General features: G+C 48.5%; 1 long non-coding RNA gene across 2 annotated transcripts; it reads right to left on the bottom strand.

Moving 5' to 3' along the window:
• Window positions 1–582: 582 nt before the first annotated feature.
• On the bottom strand, window positions 583–21,102 carry LOC309613649. 2 transcript variants are annotated; one of them, XR_014235832.1, is made up of 4 exons: window positions 20,384–21,102; window positions 12,018–12,118; window positions 10,796–11,390; window positions 583–7,637 (listed from the first exon to the last, which is right to left on the bottom strand). It is a non-coding gene; the product is annotated as an uncharacterized lncRNA (long non-coding RNA). The 2 variants fall into 2 exon arrangements; XR_014235833.1 differs by having other exon boundaries at window positions 583–6,032; window positions 7,501–11,390.
• Between the last annotated feature and the right edge of the window lie 997 nt (window positions 21,103–22,099).

Genomic DNA, 22,099 nt, shown 5'->3' on the forward strand with positions numbered 1-22,099 from the left:
CCACCTCGCCGTAGCTGGGGAGGCTGGCTTAGGTGTGAGACGCACAGACATAGGTCAGAGCTTTTTCTCTGCTACTCATCACCTGCTAAAGCATCTTCCCCTTCTCCCTTTATTTTTTGGCCAACATTCATGGAAGGTGTATTAGTTTCCCTGGGCTGCTATAGCAAATTGTCAGAAAAGTACACACACACACACACACACACATGTGTATATTTTTTATTGTAGTAAAATATACGTAACATAAAGTTTATCGTTTTCCTGGTTATTTTTCCGTTTTATTTATTTATTTATTTTTTATTTATTTTTAATTTTTGGCTGTGTTGGGTCTTCGTTTCTGTGCGAGGGTTTTCTCTAGTTGCGGCAAGCGGGGGCCACTCTTCATCGCGGTGCGCGGGCCTCTCACTATCACGGCCTCTCTTGTTGCGGAGCACAGGCTCCAGACGCGCAGGCTCAGTAGTTGTGGCTCATGGGTCTAGTTGCTCCGCGGCATGTGGGATCTTCCCAGACCAGGGCTCGAACCCGTGTCCCCTGCATTGGCAGGCAGATTCTCAACCACTGCGCCACCAGGGAAGACCCCTATTTTTCCATTTTTAAGTGGCATTAAGTACACTCATTGTTGTGCAACCATCAGAGATGGACCAGGAAGGCTCATTCTCAGGCCCCTGGGCCTCAGGGCATCATTCACGGGGAGGGGGGGAGAATCTTGTAGGAGGTGCCTTCACCTCACCTTCCTCCATTCACCTTTCCTTACGGAGCTCTGAGGAACAGGACCCCAGAGGGGGAGGCGGGCAGGACTGAGAACCGAGCGAACCCAAAGTAACAGCCCAGAACCGCCATGACCTAGTGACCTCGAAGAGGATGACCACCCAGCTGCCCCCACTGCAGGCTCTACCCTGTCATGTTGCCATGACATCCACCCATGTTCTCCTTTCCCTCTAGACCAGTGGTTCTCAGAGTCTGGCCCCTGGGCCAGCAGGACTTGTTAGAAATGCGAATTCTTAGCCTTCACTCTGGATCCAGTGGAGCAGAGATGAGAGGTGGGACGCAGCACCTGTGTTTTAACAAGCCTTCCAGGTGATTCTGATCCACACTAAAACGTGATCACTAAAATGCTCTGGGTTTTCAGAGAAATCCTGTTTTGAAAGAACTTACTACCTCCTCTACAAAGCTACCCTTTATTTACCAAAAGTTCCACGAATCAGTAAAACAAGGAATCTGACAGATCCAGCAAGATCCTGTGACTCTGATTGCAAATGAGCTGCCGAAGGGTACTTCTACACTTGGATTTGTTTGGCCTGCGCATATTTAAAAAAATTAGTTAGTTGCCGTCATTAAAGAAATAGAAGAATTCACATAGAAATCCGTATTTCAATATTTCTGGAAAAAAATTGGTGTGTCTGGCACTCCGGGTGGTGCATGTTCCCACGTGAGAGTGGATTGGGGCAAAGCATGGGCTCCCTAGTTAGCAACAGTCCCCACTCCTCCCCAAGGTCAGGAGGAAGCCCCACCTGACTACTTCCCTCATTTAGTCACTGCACTGGCTGCTGCAGGGATTTTGAGTTTTGAGACCCTCTACGTGAATGGAAGCCACAAACTGTAGCCCACTGTGATGGTTAATTGTGTCAACTTGGCTAGGCCATGGAGGTTGCAAAGCAAGTGAGAAGTCTTATAATATTATTACTAATTCATAAATAATAAAAACAACAATGATGTTATCAACAATAACAATATTTGTTGGGTGTTTATTATATGCCAGACACCATGCTTTCTTCTAATTAAATATCATTCATCTGATACAAGTATTGCTACTCCAGCTTTCTTTTGATTTCCATTTGCATGGAATATCTTTTTCCATCCCTTCACTTTCAGTCTGTATGTGTCCCTAGGTCTGAAGTCGGTCTCTTATAGACAGGTCTTGTTTTTGTATCCATTCAGCCAGTCTATGTCTTTTGGTTGGGGCATTTAATCCATTTACATTCAAGGTTATTATCGATATGTATGTCCCTATTACCATTTTCTTAGTTGTTTTGGGTTTGTTTTTGTGAGTCTTTTTCTTCCCTTGTGTTTCCCGCCTAGAGAAGTTTCTTTAGCAGTTGTTGTAAAGCTGGTTTGGTGGTGCTGAATTCTCTTAGCTTTTGCTTGTCTGAAAAGCTTTTGATTTCTCCCTCGAATTTGAATGAGATCCTTGCCGGGTAGAATACTCTTGGTTGTAGGTTTTTCTCTTTCATCACTTTAAGTATATCCTTCCACTCCCTTCTGGCCTGCAGAGTTTCTGCTGAAAAATCAGCTGATAACCTTATGGGGATTCCTTTGTATGTTATTTCTTGTTTTTCCCTTGCTGCTTCTAATATTTTTGCTTTGAATTTAATTTTTGTTAGTTTGATTAGTATGTGTCTTGGTGTGTTTCTCTTAGGGTTCATCCTGTATGGGACTCTCTCTGTCCTGGACTTGGGTGACTAGACATTTCACCAAAGAAGACATACAGATGCCCAAGAAGCACATGAAAAGATGCTCAACATCACTAATTATTAGAGAAATGCAAATCAAAACTACAATGAGGTATCACCTCATACTGTTCAGAATGGCCATTATCAAAAAAATCCAGAAACGATAAATGCTGGTAAAAAAGGAACCCTTCTGCACTGTTGGTGGGAATGTAAATTGATACAACTACTATGGAGAACAGTATGGAGGTTCCTTAAAAAACTAAAAATAGAACTAACCTATGACCCAACAATCCCACTACTGGGCATATACCCTAAGAAAACCATAATTCAAAAAGAGACATGTACCACAATGTTCATTACAGCACTATTTACAATAGCCAGGTCATGGAAGCAACCTAAATGTCCATCAACAGATGAATGGATAAAGAAGATGTGGCACATATATACAATGGGATATTAGCCATAAAAAGAAACAAAATCGAGTTATTTGTAGTGAGGTGGATGGACCTAGAGTCTGTCATACAGAGTAAAGTAAGTCAGAAAGAGAAAAACAAATACCATATGCTAACACATATATATGGAATCTAAAAAAAAGGTACTGATGAACCTAGTGACAGGGCAGGAATAAAGACATAGACATAGATAATGGACCTGAGGACATAGAGGGGGAGGGGGAAGCTGGGGCGAAGTGAGAGTAGCATCGACATATATACGCTACTGAATGTAAAATAGTTAGCTAGTGGGAAGCAGCAGCACAGCACAGGGAGATCAGCTCGGTGCTTTGCGATGACCTAGATACGTGGGATAGGGAGGGTGGGAGGGAGGCTCAAGAGGGAGAGAATATGGGGATATATGTATGCATATGACTGATTCACTTTGTTGTACAACAGAAACTAACACAGTATTGTGAAGCAATTATACTCCAATAAAGATCTATTTAAAAAATGTCATTCAATCTTTGGAATAGGCTTATAGGACAGGTACTACCAACATCACATCTTTGACTGACGGAACAGTCACAGTGAAAAGTAACTCGTTCAAGTTTACCTAGCTCATGAGTGTCAAGAACAAGGTTTGAACCAGGAGTCAGATTTCAAAGTTCATGAATATAACCACTATACCATACTGCTATGCCAGAGCATGAGCTTCACCTTGAGTTTCCAAATAATATTATGCAGTAGAATCCCCTGGGGTAAAGAAATCAGAGGCCCTGGATTGTAATTCAGGTAGTCCTTGGATCACAGTTTGCCATGTCCAGTTGCACAGGTCGTGCACTGTACAACTGTACTCAGTGCACCAACCCCAAAAGTGCTGCAGGCAATGGAGAGGGAGATGCTGATGCTTCCCATCTCTCCTAGAGGTAGAGAGGAGTGGTGGTATATTTATACAATGAAACACTCTACAGCAATGAAAAGGAACAAATAATACCTGCAACAGTATGGTTGAATCTCAAAAACTTGTTATTGTATTGAGAAAAAAAAAGCCAGGCGCCCAAGAGTATATCTTATACAACTTCGTTCATAGCGGAGAAACCTGGTAGACACAGTGTTAGCCTAGTGATCAAGGTTAACATCACCAGTATTAGGACATATTGGCATCATGAATCCTTTGACATGATGACACAAGATCATTTTAATGGAATTCTTGCCAAAAAATGCATAATCTCACTCCAACTATGAGACAACATTGAACAAACCAAAGTTGAAGGACATTCTACAAAATAACTGACCAGTACTCTTAAGTGTCAAGGTCCTTGGAGACCAGGAAACACAGAATATCTGTCCCAGACTAGAGGAGACTAAGAAGAAACAACCACTGAATGAAATGTGGGATCGTGGATAAAATTCTGCACCAGAAGGACATTATTGGAAGAAAGGTGAAATTTAGTACCGTCAGCAGCTCAGTTACCAGATGTTAACTTGAATCACTGATGCTAATTTTCTGTCCTTAACAACCATGCTGGGTGATGTGAGGCGCTAACGTGGGAAGAGGCGGAATGAGGCACATACGGGAACTCTCTGTATTATTTTTTGCAACTTTCCTCTAAGTCTAAAATTAGTTCAAAATTCAAAGCTAAAACCCAGAACAGCCCAATAATCTAGGCAGTGAGCTGTCCGTGCCATTGACCCAGCTCCTCCCACAGGCCACTCTGGAAGCAGGGACGCAGACAGTCTGGAAAAGTACGTGGGTGACCAGACATAACAATGCAGCTCTGCAGCAAGAGGAAACCCTGGGTTCACTGAATGCTTTTGCAGAAACACCAAAATGTAGCCGACGAGGACAGTTTTATTTTATTTAAAAAAATTTTTATTGGGGTATAGTTGATTTACAATGTTGTGTTAGTTTCTGCCGTACAGCAAAGTGAATCAGTTATACATATACCTATATCCACTCTTTTTTAGATTCTTTTCCCACATAGGCCATTACAGAGTACTGAGGAGCATTCCCTGTGCTATACAGTAGGTCCTTATTAGTTATCTATTTCATACATAGAGGACAGTTTTAGGCTCTCACTTCTCCGTCAGATGACGGCTGCTCTCGAGCTATGGATGCGCCTGGTGAGGAGGCCTTTCTGCCAATTGCCAGCCTGCTGTGCCCTGGGGTGCAGGCATTGGGGGGTGTTCTGACCCCACCCAGCAAGGGGGTCGTCTCTCTGTGGAGAGGAGACAGGGCGAGGGCAGCCCGCTGGCCCCCCTGCACAGGGACCAGAACAGGACGTGGCCTCCTTCCTTCCCGTGACCCCCTGACTCTGGGGCTACACTGTCCCGCGTTTGGCACCTGTCCCTTCTGGTTTCCAGTGAGTGCTGTGCCCACGGAGGCTCGTGAGGGTCTCCCCTAACCTGGCTGACTGGACCTGGCTCGGTGGGCTGGGCCTGTGCTAGGGATCTGGGCCCCTCATGGGGAGGGCGTTTAAACTGATCCTCCAGGGCAGACGCATGGGCCCCTTTCTCCTTTCAACCCCCTGGAGTGTCTAGAAGGATATATTTGAATCTCGGGGATCCCCTTGAGCCATGGGAATCCCAGATGATCGGCTCCTTCGCTGAGAAATCGCTCAGAACTCTGTGGATTCTCACCTCCCCCTTCCATCTTAATCACACGTTTCTCTCTTGATTCTAGAACTTTCTGGTGCTGCTCTTGAACTGTTTGGGGATTTGGTCTCTGCCTTAGGTTGGGCTCTCCAGGAGCAGACCCTGAAACAAACGTTTCGAGGGCAAATCGTTTATTTGGGAGGTGATCCCAGGACAGAGCGGTAGGGTTGTGTGCAGGGAGACAGAGAGGGAGGGAGGTGACGAAGGGGGTGGGGTTGGTCAGTGACCAAGGTGGGCAGCTGAGCTCAGGCACGCTGGGGCATCTGGGACGGGTCCACAGAGCTACACCACCACCCCCAGCCCAGGGGGCGAGGGCGCGGGGTATTTGCACGACTGTGCACTGTTGAACAACATTTGTACACTTCTGATGGCCACGCCTGAGTGTGGGTGGAACGGGCTTAGCCAGAGACATCGCTCAGCTCAGCTGGGCTGGTGCTGGCAGCTGGGTGTGGCTGGAGCTCCCAGGGGTGGCACAGCTTGAGGACGCCGACAGTACCTACACGTCCCGAGGGAGGAACAGACCACATCTGAGATCAGGATTAGAAATCAGGATTCCCAAGCTCCCTCAGGAGGAGGTTGGAGAAGCAGAGCTGGATCCATCCTACTGTCCAGGGGAGCCCCAGCGTGTCCGGGTACTACTGAGAACCTGGAGCTGGAGCCAAGAGAACCTGGGGCCCCAGGGAGGATCTGGGGACGTCCGGAGGCCGTCTTGGCCCCTGAGCTGTCGGGTGGCTCAGCGTCCTCACTGCTTGGAGCCGCCCTTTCTCTTTCCCTCCTGTGAATAGCACCAAACCATTTTGAAAACAGATTCCTTAAAATATTTCTGTTAAAAAAAACAAAAGCACCACCTCCTTATTGGTTATTTTTTTAAGAGCAGTCAACCCGTGAGCAGAAGCCTCTTTCGGCTTCGGGGCCTGATGCTTGCAGGGGTCGCCAACCTCACCCACCCGGGGGTCTGCTTGCTCATCCCCCAAATATGCCAGACACGAGATGGCACTTCTGTAGATTTTTGTTTTCAAATAGAGAAGGTGCTGTTGCAGAAATGAGAGCACAAATCGTCACCAGAATCCTTCACTGTCTAGGGGCTGTCCTCTGGGGTCCCGCTGAGCCACTAGCACGGCTCTGAATAATGGAATCTTCTGGGATGGGGGCAGGGTTTCATCTGTGCTGTCCACGATGGCAGCCACATGTGGCTACTGAACATTTGACATGTGCTCAGTGCAACCATGGAACAGTATTTTTTAATTTCATTTAAATCGAAATAGTTTACGTTTAAATAGCTACATGTAGCCACATGTGGTTACAAAATTGGACTGTGCAGATCTTGAGCAAAGGAAATCCTGAACTCTGGCGGTATTCGCGGCCGTATAGGTAGAGTCAAATGTGTGCACACACGTGCAGGGCTGGAGCCCAGAAAGAAAGCATCTTCTTCCCAGCTCATGTCTTCTCGAAGAGCCAGTTCAAGTCGAAGAAGTTATCATGTCCTGCCCTCTGCCTGGGGTAATGACCTTGACCTCAATCAACTAGCATCTCCGAGCCCACCTGTGTCAGGAGTTTGCTCTCCATGACTCCCTGCTAAGGAGCTGGGGTCGCACTATTTACCCCCATTGTCTTGGAGGGGGAAACTGAGGCTCGGCAAGCTCCACTGCTCTGCCTGAAATTCACAGCAAAAAAGTGGTCAAGTCAGGGTTTGAACCCCGGTCCATGGAGGCCCGTGATCCCTCAGCATTTGGGTTTTTCCCTAGAAGGAGGTGGTGTTGCCCTGAACTTTCTAGCACACTCTTTCTCAGATCTCCTGACAGGCATTCACTAGGGAGGGTCCAGCAGACGCCCTGGGGTTGAGATGGTCAGCGCAGGAAGCTCTCTGCTCCCTCGGGCCTCACAGTCGTGGACTCCTGACCACTGGCGGCATCTCTACTCTGACCCCACCTGCTCCCCACCCATGAACCTCATGGTAAAAATACCAAAGAATAACAAGAACTGGATCTCTGCAGTCAGAGGGACAGCATGTGTTTTCCATTTTCTTCTTTCTCTTCCCTGATTCTCTAGACGTGGATTAAATATAAAAATGAACTTCCTCTTCTCAATACACTGTAATGACCTATATGGGAAAAGAATGTAAAAAAGAGTGGATGTATGTATACGTATAACTGATTCACTTTGCTGTACACCTGAAACTAACACAACATTGTAAATCAACTAGACTCCACTAAAAATTTAAGGAAAAATAAAAAACCAGAGGGGCTTCCCTGGTGGCGCAGTGGTTGAGAGTCTGCCTGCCAATGCAGGGGACACGGGTTCGAGCCCTGGTCTGGGAAGATCCCACATGCCGCGGAGCAACTAGGCCCGTGAGCCACAACTACTGAGCCTGCGCGTCTGGAGCCTGTGCTCCGCAACAAGAGAGGCCACGACAGTGAGAGGCCCGCGCACCGCGATGAAGAGTGGCCCCCGCTCGCCGCAACTAGAGAAAGCCCTAGCACAGAAACGAAGACCCAACACAGCTAAAAATAAATACATAAATTTTAAAAAACAAAAACAAACAAACAAAAAAACAGAGAACCTCCTGACTGAAGGGCTGGTAGACACTGTGAAGGGTTGTCCAATGGAGAGATTAGTCTCCAGAGAATTTCTGTAAAGCCATTTCTTATTTTAAATAAACCCAAACCCCCAAAACCCTCAATGATAAAATTCACACATGTTCCTTACAGAAAACATGGAAAACAGACAAATACAAAGAAATAATATGTACTGTCACTCTGCTGCAAGAATTTTCACTAACCGTTTGTTATATTCCTTTTCAGCTCTTTCTTTCCTTGCATGATTTGTTTTGTCTGTTGTAGTGGTGGCCGCAGATTTTAGGGGGACTTAGAGATCATGGTTCGGTAAAGGTTAAGGAGGATTTGGATCCTACCTGAAGTCAAAGGAATAATTTAGATCACTGCTTTTCAAAACTTCTGGGGTGAAGGACCAGTTTTTAAACATTCCAACCCATCACCTGCCCCTGACCACAGGTGGTCCTCCCTCTCGAGACCAGGAGCACGTGCCACGTGAGCTCACCAGCGTGTTCGCCATCGCCCCACCGGCTGCTCAGAGCCCTCCACACTACGCCTGGGTGCCACAGCAACGCCAAACTGCTCTGAAAGTTTCTAAACTCTTGCTCTCAACATCTACATGTAATTCTTCATAGTAGCTCTGGTCTAGAGCTGGGGTCTGCAAACTACGACCCTTGGGCCAAGTCCTGTCCACCACTTCATTTGTGCTCAGGGTGATTTCTACTTTTGAAGTGGTTGGGGAAAAAAATTTTTTTTAATTTCATGACATGTAAAAATTCTATGAAATTCAAATTTCAGGGTCCATAAATAAAGTTGACACAGCAGTGCCACCCATTTCTGCATCATCTGTGGCTGCTTTTTTTTTTTTATTAATTAATTAATTTATTTATTTTTGGCTGTGTTGGGTCTTCGTTTCTGTGCGAGGGCTTTCTCCAGTTGCGGCAAGCGGGGGCCACTCTTCATCGTGGTGCGCGGGCCTCTCACTGTCGCGGCCTCTCTTGTTGCGGAGCACAGGCTCCAGATGCGCAGGCTCAGTAGTTGTGGCTCACGGGCCCAGTTGCTCCGCGGCATGTGGGATCTTCCCAGACCAGGGCTCGAACCCGTGTCCCCTGCATTGGCAGGCAGATTCTCAACCACTGCGCCACCAGGGAAGCCCTGTGGCTGCTTTTGTGGGACCACCCTGCAGACTGAGTAGTTAAGACAGAGACCCATTGGCCTGGGAGGCCTAAAATATTCACAATCTGGCTTTTGACAGAAGAAGTTTGGTGATCCCTGCTCTAGATCAATGATTCCTGAGTTTGCTGCCTCTCGGAATCACCGGGAGGTTTAAAAAAATACACAGTTTGCCAGACCTTCCCCAGCTCTGTGGACTCGGGGTCTCCAGGGTGGAGCCCGGGACTGTAGTTTTGGAAGGCGCCCAACCCCCAGGTGGTTCTGATGATTCACGGATCCGGACACTCCAGCCAGGTGTGCCTCGGAGATGTGCTTCTCGAGCCCCCAGGCTGAGTCACTGGGACGGTCCAGCAGCTTGACTCAGAGTCTCCTCAGGGACAAAACCTCTTCTGTCCTGAGCTGCCTGAGATGTGGGCTCTGCAAATACATTCTGGCAGGTCCAGACCTTCCCAGGACACAGCTTGGATTCACACATCCTGGCGGGGCCTGGCCTGGAGCCCCTCCTGCCATGGTGCAGCCCTCTGCACCAGGGCCCTCGGCTGTCCTGATGTCCCCTTGGCTTCTCCTGGTCTTGGGAGACTAGAATTCTTGGCCTACCTCAGGGGCAGCTGGAGAAGAGCCCCATGGCCTTGCATCCTCTGTGCTGGGCGCCCGGCCCGCCTCCTCTGGGCCCCAGCCTCTCTCACTCTCTGGTTTATGTTTCTGGCACCAGAACTGGAGGCCCAAGCCAACTGCACTCATGGCCTGAGCCAGTTCTGTGGGGGAGTTGAGAGGCATGAGCTGGAAGGGAGACTGACCACGAAGCAGGCCTCTCTCCTGCCGGCTCTTCTCTCTCCCCAAACGTCCTCATGACCGTCTTTATACAGTCATCCCTTGATATCTGAGGGACACTGGTTCCAGGACCCCCGTGGATACCTAAATCCGCAGATGCTCAAGTCCCTTATATAAAACGACGTAGGACAGCTGGCCTCCGTATCCACGGGTTCCACATCCGCGGACCCACCAGCCTTGAATTCCGCGGTTGGCTGAATCTCGGAAGCAGAGCCCGAGGATATGGAAACCCGCCTATATTTCCTGCTCTTTCTGGTTGTAGCCTCAGCTCTGCCCTCTCACTCTCTCCTTCTTGCCCCTCCTCTTCTCTCTGTCTTTCCCTCTTCCCCCGAAATATGCTTTTTCTCACTCCCTGGTTCCTCCCCTCTTGCCTCGAGTTTTCTAGCCAGACCCACTGCTTCCAGGCAGAGCTGAGCCACTGCCTTGGAGGGCTGGTGCCTCCTCCAGAACGAGATGATGCTGGATCGGCTCTTTGCTGGCAGTGGCTCAGGCCTTTGGGCTGGACATGTTCACAGAGTTTATTCTGGGGAAATGTATTCAGGCCCTGCCTTCAGGGAGTTCACAGTTTATGGGCAAGCTGGACAAGCCACAGGCAATTTTAACAGTGTCCTAAAGGGTGATCTGGGGATCAGGATGGGGCACTGGGTAGGACAGCGCTCAGCAAGACACTGCAGAGTCAAGGAGAGTGTCTGAAGGAGCTCACCAGCTCTGCATGGTGGGAACTGGAGCTGGATTAGGTTCAGAGTGGAGAGCATCCCAGGAAGAGGGATGGCATGTATTCACAGAAGTCCCTGGTCATGCCCTAACTGAACCCCCAGAAGGATCACAGGTGAGAGAGGGCCATGATCTGATGTGCACTTCAGACACCTCACCGGCATCTAGAGAGAAAGGGGTGGTTTAAAAGCAGGAAGGCCACTGGAAAAGAGCTCTAGTGCAGAGAGGTGTGGCCTGGTCTAGGGTAGAAGGGTTGGAGAGGCTGGGAGGGCTTGGAAGAGCATTTAGGGCTTGAGGACTGGATATGAGTCATGAGGGAGAGGCAGGAGAGAAGGGTGGCATTCAGGTTTCCTGCACAGCTATCTGAATGGATGGTGTATGAGTCAGCCACTTCTGTGATGATGCTGCATAACAAACAACCCCACAATCTCAGTGGTTTACATCAACAACCTTTTAACTTCATACCCATGAGACAGTAGTTTGGCTGCAGTTGGTTAATCTTTAGTGGGTTTGGCTGGGCGTGGTTGGGCTGAGCTTCTGGTTGGGTTCAGGATGCTCCTCTTGACTTCATTGCGGATCCCAACCTAAACAGCAAACTCTTATCACGGAAAGTCACAGGAATACAATCATGCAAGCATCTTTAAAAATCTCCATGAGTATAACATTAAGTTCAAAGGCAAATTCAAGGCCACCAGGAGAGACAGGAGATAAGGCTTCTGGGGACTGAGGGCTGAGGCTGATTTTCTCCAGAAAACCTAGCTCTTGCTCTCCCTGGGCCAAAAACAAAGTCACTCATGTGATACATTTCTCAAGTCCTTAAAAGGATGCCAGGGAACAGAGGTGTGGTGACCAGAAATGGGCACAATTGATGTCTACAGAAGTCTTTGTCCATCTAACAAATATAAATTGCACATCCACTCTATGGCAGACCCACCTTTCCCCCTGTGGTGTACACAAGCCTGCTGGAATCAAAACCTTACTGTAAAGGCTCTGTTGCCCTAGGATGGAATATAGACTTTTGGTGCCCTAAGATTTAGTTGTACCATCAAATTGTAACTTCAATTAGAATTTAACAATCAATTTTATAAACTTGAAATTGCAGTTGACTGTAACAGAGATCTAAAAAATAATGACTTAAATCCCCAAGCATTTGTTCTTTCACTTAGTAAGTTTAGAAGTAGGCAACCCAGGGCAGAACCCAAGCTTGTTACGTATTTCTGCTCCACTGTCTGTAGCAAGTAGTTTCTGCCCTCAGAGTGTCTTCGTGGTCCAATATGGCTGCTGGAGCTCCAGCCATTGTATGAACTGTAGTCTGGAAGAAAGACAAAAGGTAAAAGAGGTATTTCTCTTAATTGAGACAAGTGTCTTTGAAGCAGGTTTCCTGGAAGCCCCACCAACACCCATGCTTACATCTCACTTAGTCACATGTCCACACCTAGCTACAAGAGAGATGGGGAAATGTGAGTTTGTCTGGATACATTCTTTCCCTGAATATAATCAATGTTTTGTTATTGTGCCAGAAAGGGAGAACAGATATTGAATGGCAACCAGCACTTTCTACCACACACTCCAAATGTTATTTATGTTTGTTTTTTCCAAAACAGAGAAGCAGTATAGCATAGTGGGAAAAGGCCCTGGCTTGGACTCAAGGCCAATCCCTCTACTTACCGGCTATGCCATCTGGGCAAAGTCACATAATCTCTCAGAGCCTTTGGCTCCCTCATCTGCAAAATTGACTGTTGATCGTATTTCCCTTCCAGAAGTATCAGGAGGGACCCAGTGGGATCGAGAACTCTATGAATTATAACACACTATATAAAAATTAATAATACTGGTAGTAAAATTAAAAGTAGACCAAATACATCTTTGGACCAGAAGGGAACACCTGTTGGTTAGCTTCTCCCTGGACAGAAGTGATTCCCCTCTGTTCTCTGTGTTGCCCCTGCCCCAGCAGGCTGTGGGAGTGGGCGGGATTCAGGGTGTGGACGGGGCTGGGGCCCTGTAGATGCAGACGGTGTCCTCCTGCCCTGGGGACAGTAGGTATCTTAGGAGAGTGTCTACCTGTGGATGGCGCCCCTTGATTCTGTGGTTCTCAGTGGTTCCATCTGACCATTGCTGTTTGGCAGACGATAACCCCAAACCTACTGGCTTCAAATAATGATTCATTCCCTCTCACGCTTCTACAGATAGACTAGGCTCAGCAGGGCGCTTTCACTTTCGTCTTGTCAATGTCAACAGGGACTGTGGGCATCTGAAGGCTTGACTGGGCTGGACCCCCCAGAGGGTTGCCACACGTGGGTGGCAGCTGATGATTAGCTGTCTCCTTGACACCCCCTCCCCACCATGTGGTTTCTCTGTGTGGCTTGGGCATCTCACAGCATGGCAGCCGGCTTCTGAGTGGGAACCGTCATAAGAGCAAACATTCCAGGGGGAAGAAAGCAGAAACTGCCACTTCCCTGGTAAGCTAGACCAGGAGTGGCATGCATCACTCCCGCCAGGTTCAGGGGGTGGAGGAACACGCTGCCCCTCCCTGTGGGGGAGCTGTGTGAGGAAGGGTGGGGACTGATGGCAGTGTCTTAGAGACCAGGCACCACAGAGACCTTGGCTGTACGTTGAAATTGCTCAGGTGGTAAAGTGCTGCGCCCCGAGTGCACACCCAGACACTGCTGGGTCTGGGAGTCTGCAGTGTGGGTATCACGATACAGAAAATCTCCCGAGATGATGTTAATATGCAGTCAATGTTGAGAACCATTGGCTTAATCCAACCCTGAAAAAAACCAAAAGACCCTCAGGGAGGGAGAGACCCCAAGGCTTTGTCCACAAGGACTGGCATATTCCTAATCAGACTTTAGGAAACTCTACTCGCCACACTGGTTTGGTTCCCATGAGACTTTCTGCTCATATGGTGGGAGATAGAGGAACAGCATGAAAGCCACGGTGGAAAGAGTTGTTATTTACTGGGGAAGGGTGTGGGGTGGGCAGTAGAGATTATAAAACTAACTGGAAGCCTCCTTGATTCAGATTTTTGATCTGAAATCAGTAGTTTGGCCAGTTTTTTCCATTGCATTTGCCAGGAATTAACTTGTATCAGAAAGTGGTACAAGTTCTAATGAAAATGTCAGAAATCCTGTTTATAGAGCATTTTTGGTCAATCAGCCTACCAATAGTTAATATCTTTCCCCCAAATGGGCGGTACCTAACCATTCATTCCAACACATTCAAATGAATGAATTCCAACACATTCATTTCAGGATGGAGGGGCAGGGAGATTGCTCATGAATATTCATGGTTCTGCCCACTGGCCTCACACATTAGAAAATACTATTTATTCCTAAGGCTAATGAGCTCTTAAATTTCTTTTGTGCGGGAGAAAAAGGTTTTATTTTTCTGCATACTTTATTTTGGTGCCTGTCCAATTTTTGGAAGGGATCTTTCCTTTAAGACCCTGGGCGCATTTCAAGAGCAGAGTGGAGTTTTAAATAAGCCCCGCACACAGAGAAGCCCGTCAGCCTAGCGATGACATTGGTGAAGGCAGCACCGGGAGACAGGTAGGCAGTAGGATGAGAAGTTCGCTGTGAGCCCAGTTCCCAGGGAGATCGGTGTCTACCGGGAGCCAAATAATCACCCCCCACACCCCGTGAAACGCATAAAACCTTGCCATGGAAGACAGCCGTGGAAACGTGAATGTGGATAATATATAATTGGAGTTTGAGACTTTTATGCATTGAAGGGACCTTATAGGACATCTTGTCCAATGACCTGTGAGATGTTGGAACGCCCGTTACACAGCACGGAAGAGTGGGGTTGTCCTTTCTCTTTCTCTCTCTCTCTCTCTCTCTCTCTCTCGTCCAGTTCTGCCATTACACAACGTTCCTTACATCCACCCACACATCCTCTCTACACCTTCCACCCTGCTCTGTGAACCACCTGACGCTCCACGTCCAAGGGGCTGGAATTCTGCAAGTGCCATTTCCCAGGCCCTCTTACCAGCAGGCTTCTGCTGAGTTTCCTCCAAGGGGAGGCATGGACAGATACAGAAAAGCAGCCGAAGAGGAAGCTAATCTTATTCTTTCTGTTGCATACTGAGCCTCTAGCAGAAGCAGCAATAATGCAGGTTCCTGCTCAGGTGGCTCCAGGGGCTCTGGGTTATCCCATTTTCCCTGTTGTTCCTCCAGCCCCAAAGGTAATCATGGCTTCCCGCAGGTATTATTCTCTGGGTATCCTGATCTCTCCCTGTTTGCACCTCCAGCCCTTCCAATATCTTTGTAACAAATTCCCTGTATTAAATCTCTCCTGTTGGAAATACCTAAAGAGGTTCCTGATTCTCTGTCGGGACACTGAGTATTGAGACCGGAAGAGGACAATATAGCCAAGCTCAAATATTTGTTGTCACCGGGAAGAGGCATAAATCTTTGTATAGTTCCGGTACCTGCACTAATACAGTTTTCTCTTCACTGTGCCCTCCAGCAGATGCCTCTTCTCCTGTGATGCAGCATCCAGGTCTGTCTTCATCCTGACCACTCTCCTCTGAGTACACTCCATTTGGTTACTGCTTATTTCAAGGGATGTCACAGGTGGTGCCCGATCCCCAGCTATGCCAGTCCAGGACAAGGAGCACAGGACTTTCACTTCTCTCTGTCTCAACATCATTCTTTGTGGGGCGAGCCTGTGATCTTGGTGGAGGCCGGCAGCCGACACACGGAATTACCCCTATACCTTTGTCACTGTGTTCTTGATAAGGCTTCACTTTTCCATCCAACACTTGTATTTTTGTTTTCTTAGTTTTTGTTTGTTTTTGGTTTTGGCCGTAGCTACAGGCAGTTACACTAACTCCCACTAAACCTCACTAACCCCACTAAACAGTCCATCATTCTGTAAGGTTCATGGAGGCTCCTTATTCTCTTGTGCAGCACACTTGCTACACCTCCTGGTGTCCTGTCTTCTGTAAATATTCCAGGCGTGACTTCTGTGTTATTGTCTCAGGCACTGATTTAAAACTATTGAATAGAACCCGATGTTGCATAATTGCCCACTCAACAATCATTGCCTGTTCTGTTCATCTTGCTCACAAAACCCTGATCTGGGTTTGGGGGGCAGTGAGCCCAACTTCAGGAGGCATAACTGTCCTGCTTCCCTTTGTCAGATTCTGTTTCAACTCCCCCTGGGGCAGCTGGAGGCAGGTGGGGGAGGCGTGTGACCCAAGTCTGGCCAAGGGGAAGGCTACCAGGGGATTTGGGGGAAGATCTTCCCTCCCTGATAAAGTGGGAAATCTGTCTCACTTTGGGGAACCCCAACATTCCCTGAGATTAGAACTGGAGGGAAAGTAGTTTTGCGGGTACAATAATCACAGGAAACACTGGTAGGCGGTCAGGGAATTGAGTCAGGGAAGGGAAGGTGTCTAACAAAGGGTGCATTATAGGCACTACTGTGGGTGACTGAAGCTTGATCATGTAGGGAAAGTCTTGGAAAATGTGTAAATCATTTGCTTTGGAGTCATCCCTCAGAGGGACCAGGGAACTAGGGTATTTATATACCAACTCCTTCTCAGTCATTGGTTGGGGGTGGCTTTGGGGAATATGAAGTTTTTGTCACTTCTGATCTGATGCTCATGGGTATAGTAGCCTTCTGTGGTTTTCGGGAAAAGTCTTCAGGTAAAGGCGATTGGAAACTGGCTGGAGTTCACTAAAGTGCTAAAGTGGAAGGAGACTGGAACAACTCGAATACCATCTGCTGTATTGTCCCTCCCCCACTTGTATGTGGTTATGATGTCTGGAGCTGCAGCAGCCATCTTGTGACCATAAGGTGATAAGCAAGAGGGTGATAAACCAACACTCTGAGGTTGGTGGTGCAGGAATGCTGGGAAAATCTATGATCTTTCCTGATGTCAGTGGGCTGCTACACCAAAACTGTCACATCCACAGGATTCTTATTTTATGAAATAATTGTGTCACTATTTCTTAGGCCACCATTACTTGTGTGTCCTGATATTTGCGGTTAAAACAGTTCCACCTGAAACAGCACCAAGGAATTAATGGTTGAGAAGTTCAAAGGCAGAGCTGGCCTGTGCAAGTCACCAGAAACCACCCTCTTGCATTTGAATCCTTGTCTCAGGGTTTGCTTTGAGGGGACACAAAATAAAACACAATCCAAATAACACCTTTAAATAAATATCTGTTAATAAATAGATGAATGGGTGACTGAATGGATATACAGATGGGTGTAACTTCAGTCTCTCCATGTTAAGTAATTGATGATATCCTTATCCCTTGTGGCTAATGGATATCTATTTTGGGTTTTCCTGGATTCTCTCTTTTTGACCTCTGATTGCACATTAGAAAGTTACTTGGCACTAATTGTTTAACTTCTCAGATCTTCTGTCTGCGGTTCTGCAATTGTTTAAAGATCCCTAATAAAGTATTGACTAATTGACTAGATAGTTGATAAATTCCAACTTAGCTCTGAGCAGTGCTGGAAATTAAAGGACATTGTTTTCCTCCAGTGCCCATTAGTAGAAGCTGGGGCAAGGGGCACAGGGTAATGCAGAACAGCTTGGCTTTTGTCAGGAAAAGAAATCCTTCCAGGTGAAACTGTGAGTAATGAGTCAAATCCATTTCACCAGCCTTCACTAAGCAAGGTGTTTTTAAAACTTGCATGTCCTCCAAACGGCATGGAGCCTAAACAATAAGATGTTTGCAAGAGTTGTGTTTTAGAAACTTGGGATCAGCTGCGTCTAGTTCTAGCTGAGCTGGTTAAGACTGGAAAGGACCACCTCCGTCCAACCAGGCATGCATGAGTGTTCGGCTCAGTGACCTTTTGACATTGGAGGGCTGAAAACTCCACCCTCAGAATGTGCATAGGCCTGTAGCTTAGTTACGCCTGTGGAGAATGACAATTACTGCACCTTTTCCCAATCGCCTTTCCCCATGCTCCCCATGCCTCAGCCCACCCTGCCTCCTTATTCGTTATCCCATAAATACCCGGAACCCCTTCCGTTCAGGAAGGCAGATTTGAGATTTGTTCTCCTGTCTCCTCGCTGGGCTGCCTTGTGAATAAACATTCTCTTTGCTGCAAACCTCAGCATTTCAGCGTTTTGGCTTGCTGTGCGTCGGTCAAGACAAACCTGGTTTGGTAACACAGGTAGGCACAGCTAAAAAATGTTTCCCTCTTGTCCAAAACCTTTTGGTTGTAAGTGACAGAAATCCAACTCAAATTAAGTAAAAAAGGGACTATGTTTGTTCTAGTAACCACAAGGTCCAAAGACAATATGGTTTCAGGTACAGCTGGATCCAGTGGCTCTGGTGATGTGGGCTGTCTCTCATATTCAACTTGACTCTATTTATCCTCATTCTGCACACAAGCTCTCTTCTCATGGCAGGTGGAATCCCAGGCATCCCCAACTCCAGGGGTACCTTCTCAGTTTACAATTCTGATTTGCAAGCCTTGTATCCAGTCTCTCCCAGGATCCCATATTAACCTCAGGGAGGATTCTGATTGGACAGGCCTGGGCTCATCAGAGTGTCCAGGAGGATGAAATGTTCTGATTGGCTACCCTGGGTCACATGCCCACTGCAGTGGCTGAGGAGGAGGGGAGGGGGTGAAGGGATTATCAGCCCCACCAGGACCATGGGATGAGAGGGAGCTCCCAGAGTAACCATCAGATGGAGGCTAGGAAAGCATGCTGAACAGCAAAAGCCATGACTGCTACTGCCCACTTCAGCTTCCTGATCTTCACTGACTCTGATAGTGCAACATGGGATTTACCAGGTGCCCCCCACGGCTGCCCACAGGGCTTAATCCTCTCACCCCTTTCCTGGTGTCAGGGTGGGGTCGGGGGCACACACATTCTCATGCCAGCCTAAGGATAAGTGTGTCCCCGAGACAAAGATTTGGGTATAGGTAGTTAATTTGAGAGATGACCCCAGGACACATGGGGAGGAAGGGAATAAATGGGACAGGAGAGAAGAGAACCAATGAAGGGTGTGTTCATGACAGAAGGAAATAGGGCTTAAGCACCCTTGGGGACCTTCTGAGAGACTGTATAAAATTTCACACACCAAACGATTCCACAGAGTTGTCTACTGAGGGGCGAGGACGCCGGGGTCCTTTCCATCATTCCTCGTTGCTTGGGGGCTGCACCTGCAGGCGGTCTCTCCCCGGCTCTTCTGGCCGCACGTGCTGGGGCAGGGCAGGGGGAGCCGTGGGTGCTGGAGGGAGGAAGCCTTGTCCGCCGAGGCCATGAGTGACTCTCAGAGCGGCCCGGGGGTTGTGAAACATATTTCAAAAAAAAAAAAGAAAGTCATGTGGAGAAAGTGGTTAGTGAGAATGGAAGTGAAATTGCAAGATTTCAAAGATTACTCAGAGAATGAGTAATTAGTAAGGAATGGAGTCAGGCAAATGATACAGGCAATGCTCTAAAAAGTGGGAAATTGAATAAAAGCATGAAGAGAATTGCTCTGACAGGGAGCAGGAACGACCTGCATCCTGTTTTGAGTTTGTTACTGCAGTTGCTTACTAGCTGGCATTAATAAAGACCCTGTCTGTTATTATCTGATACTCATAACCGTTTAGAATCTCAGGAAATAGACCCACGGGTGAGAAATACCAGAGTCTGATGTTTCAGAATGTGGATGTGGGCTCAAGATCAGCCTCAGCCCAACAGGGACCACAAGATAGTGGTCCACCTTGTGAAATATTTCCTGCCAAGAAGGGAAACCACCGCTTATCATGGGGGCCACTTCATGCCCCACTATGAACAAGGACCCTGCAGGCAGCGCTCCATGGGAGTGGCTTTCAATGTTTCAAACATCACGAATTTGATGTTTTGATGGGTGTGAAAGCCCCCAGAACGTCGATTCTCACAAATCAAGGACTAGCTGGGGCCTGGGCTCTGTCACTTAGCTCTCAAGAGGCCAGGCTAGGAAACTTGGTAGAAAGGGGCCTCGGGGAATTCTTTGGTTTAGACGTGAAGATGAGACAATGGGATAAATGTAACTTGCCATTCTGCTGCAGAGTAAAATGAAGAAACCGGCTGATAAGCAACTCCCTTGGACTTCCCTGGTGGCGCAGTGGTTAAGAATCCGCCTGCCAATGCAGGGGACACGAGTCTGAGCCCTGGTCCAGGAAGATCCCACATGCCGTGGAACAACTAAGCCTATGCACCACAACTACTGAGCCTGCACTCTAGAGCCCACGAGCCACAACTACTGAGCCCACGTGCCACAGCTACTGAAGCCCATGCGCCTAGAGCCCATGTTCTGCAACAAGAGAAGACACTGTAATGAGAAGCCCGTGCACCACAATGAAGAGTAGCCCCCGCTCGCCCCAACTAGAGAAAGCCTGCATGCAGCAACGAAGACCCAACACAGCCAAATAAATAAATAAATTAAAAAAAAAAAAAAGCAACTCCCTTGGGTTTAGCTGTGCAGCCTTGAGCAAGTCACTTGACCTTTCTGGGTCTAGCTATTCACATATAAAATGCAGGAGTTTAGTTAATCAAGTGGTCAATACAAGGCACTGGGGCTACCACTGCCCCCTCCCTGCCCATGGCATAGGATGCTATTCAATTATGACCCTTTACCTCTGAGCTGAGTGTTGGCCTCAGAATCCTTCTCAACACAAGTGTGCCAGGAGCCACGACTGAGAATCAGAGTCAGTAGGTGGGCTGAAGCCCATCTGCCATCCCTGGACTGAATGGCTAAGTTCCTTCTAATTTTAACTTGTTGGATTCTGTGAACATGTAAACCAGGGGCTGGCAAACTGCCCGCAGGCCAAATCAGCCCGTTGGCTGTTTGCGTAATTAGTTTTCTAGAACCCAGCCAGACCTACTTGTTTACATATTGTCTGTGGCTGCTTTTGTGCTCCAGCGAGCGGCAAAGTTGGCTGGTTGTGATAGACTCTAGGGCCTGTGAGGTCTAAAATAGTCCCCATCGGTCCTTTGCAAAAAAAGGTTCGCCACCTTCTGATTTAAACCCGCCTCCTTCTCTCCAGTCTTTTCTTCCAGATCATGAGTGAAACTCCTCATCGTCCCTGAGGGTCGTTTGTGGCTGAGCGTGCTCCAGGTGCCTGGGGGCTTCGGCATCCCTGAGTTGGAAGGAGAGAAGGACAGAAGCCAGAGGGAAGATACAGGGGATGGAAACCTCCCAGGGGGCGGCGGGGGCGGGTGGTGAATGGAGGTCGGGGGGAGCTGGGTTTAGTGAAAGAAAAGATAAAGCTGCATCCAGACGAGAGAGCAGAGGTCTCCCCTTTGTGCTGTCACTGAAGGGTCACCCTTGTGAGCTGGGCCAGGCATCCAGGTGGACCCACCTTCTGAGGCTCTGGGCTCTGAGAACCCTGGGGTGGCCGGCTGCCCACTGGCTTCCATGAGTAGTTTGGCATGAAAAGTGCAGCCTGGGCCCTTGTATTGTTTCCTGAAGGAAACAACCACCTTTCCTGGTCTGTGGACAACCCCCGTCGCCTGCCTGGCCGTTGGCAGGAGTATTAATGGCACCCCTGACGGCCGCCCGGGAGCGGGGACCTCGGTGGTGCTCCTACAGCTACACAGGACGGGCTGCACGTCCACTCTCAGTCCGTGGGGTCCAAGTGCATCACCGAGGCAAGTCTTCCGTAATTCTCGGGGGGTGAAGTAAACTCTACAGCCTCGTCTCTTCCCCCCCCCCCCACCTCCCACCCTGGCCGTTGGGATCCCTTTTCCAACACGTGTGTGCTTTGCTGCTAATACTCATACCTGCGGCTTCAGGCGCCTGCCCTGGGGCACTGCGGCCACACCGCCCCCGCTTAGAGCCTGGAGGGCCTGGGGGTCTAAGTCTCTGTGCTGGGCAGCTCCCCTGCCTTCAGCTGTAACTCCTGCCCAGTCCCCTGCGGGTCTGCTGAGGCTGGGCCTGGGTCAGGCTCTCAAACACACAGGCCGGGCCAGCACCAAGCCCTCAGGGACTGGGTTAATGAATACACAGCCACCCACTTTTAGATTCGACAGTTTATTACTCACATAGACAGCGAGAAGAGAAGCCAACGGTGTTAGCCCCCCGGGCCCTTGTCCCACACACCAGAAAAGGGGGACATCAACACCAGAGGCCGGATGACCGCAGTGCGACTTGCTGAGGAGACACTCCTGGGCTGCGGACCCGGGACCCCAGGAGGATTGGCCTCAGGACAGCCTCCTTCCGGGCCTCCGCCCTCTCCTGCTCTGAGGATCAAGGCGTCCCCTAGGCTCGGGGTTAGATTCCTGTTGCTGCTCTCACAAATTATCGCAGACTTGGTGGCTTAATACAAATTTATTACCGCACAGCTCTGGAGG

The sequence above is a fragment of the Balaenoptera borealis genome (assembly GCF_965194805.1).
Source record: "Balaenoptera borealis genome assembly, chromosome: 16".
Classification (NCBI taxonomy): domain Eukaryota; kingdom Metazoa; phylum Chordata; class Mammalia; order Artiodactyla; family Balaenopteridae; genus Balaenoptera; species Balaenoptera borealis.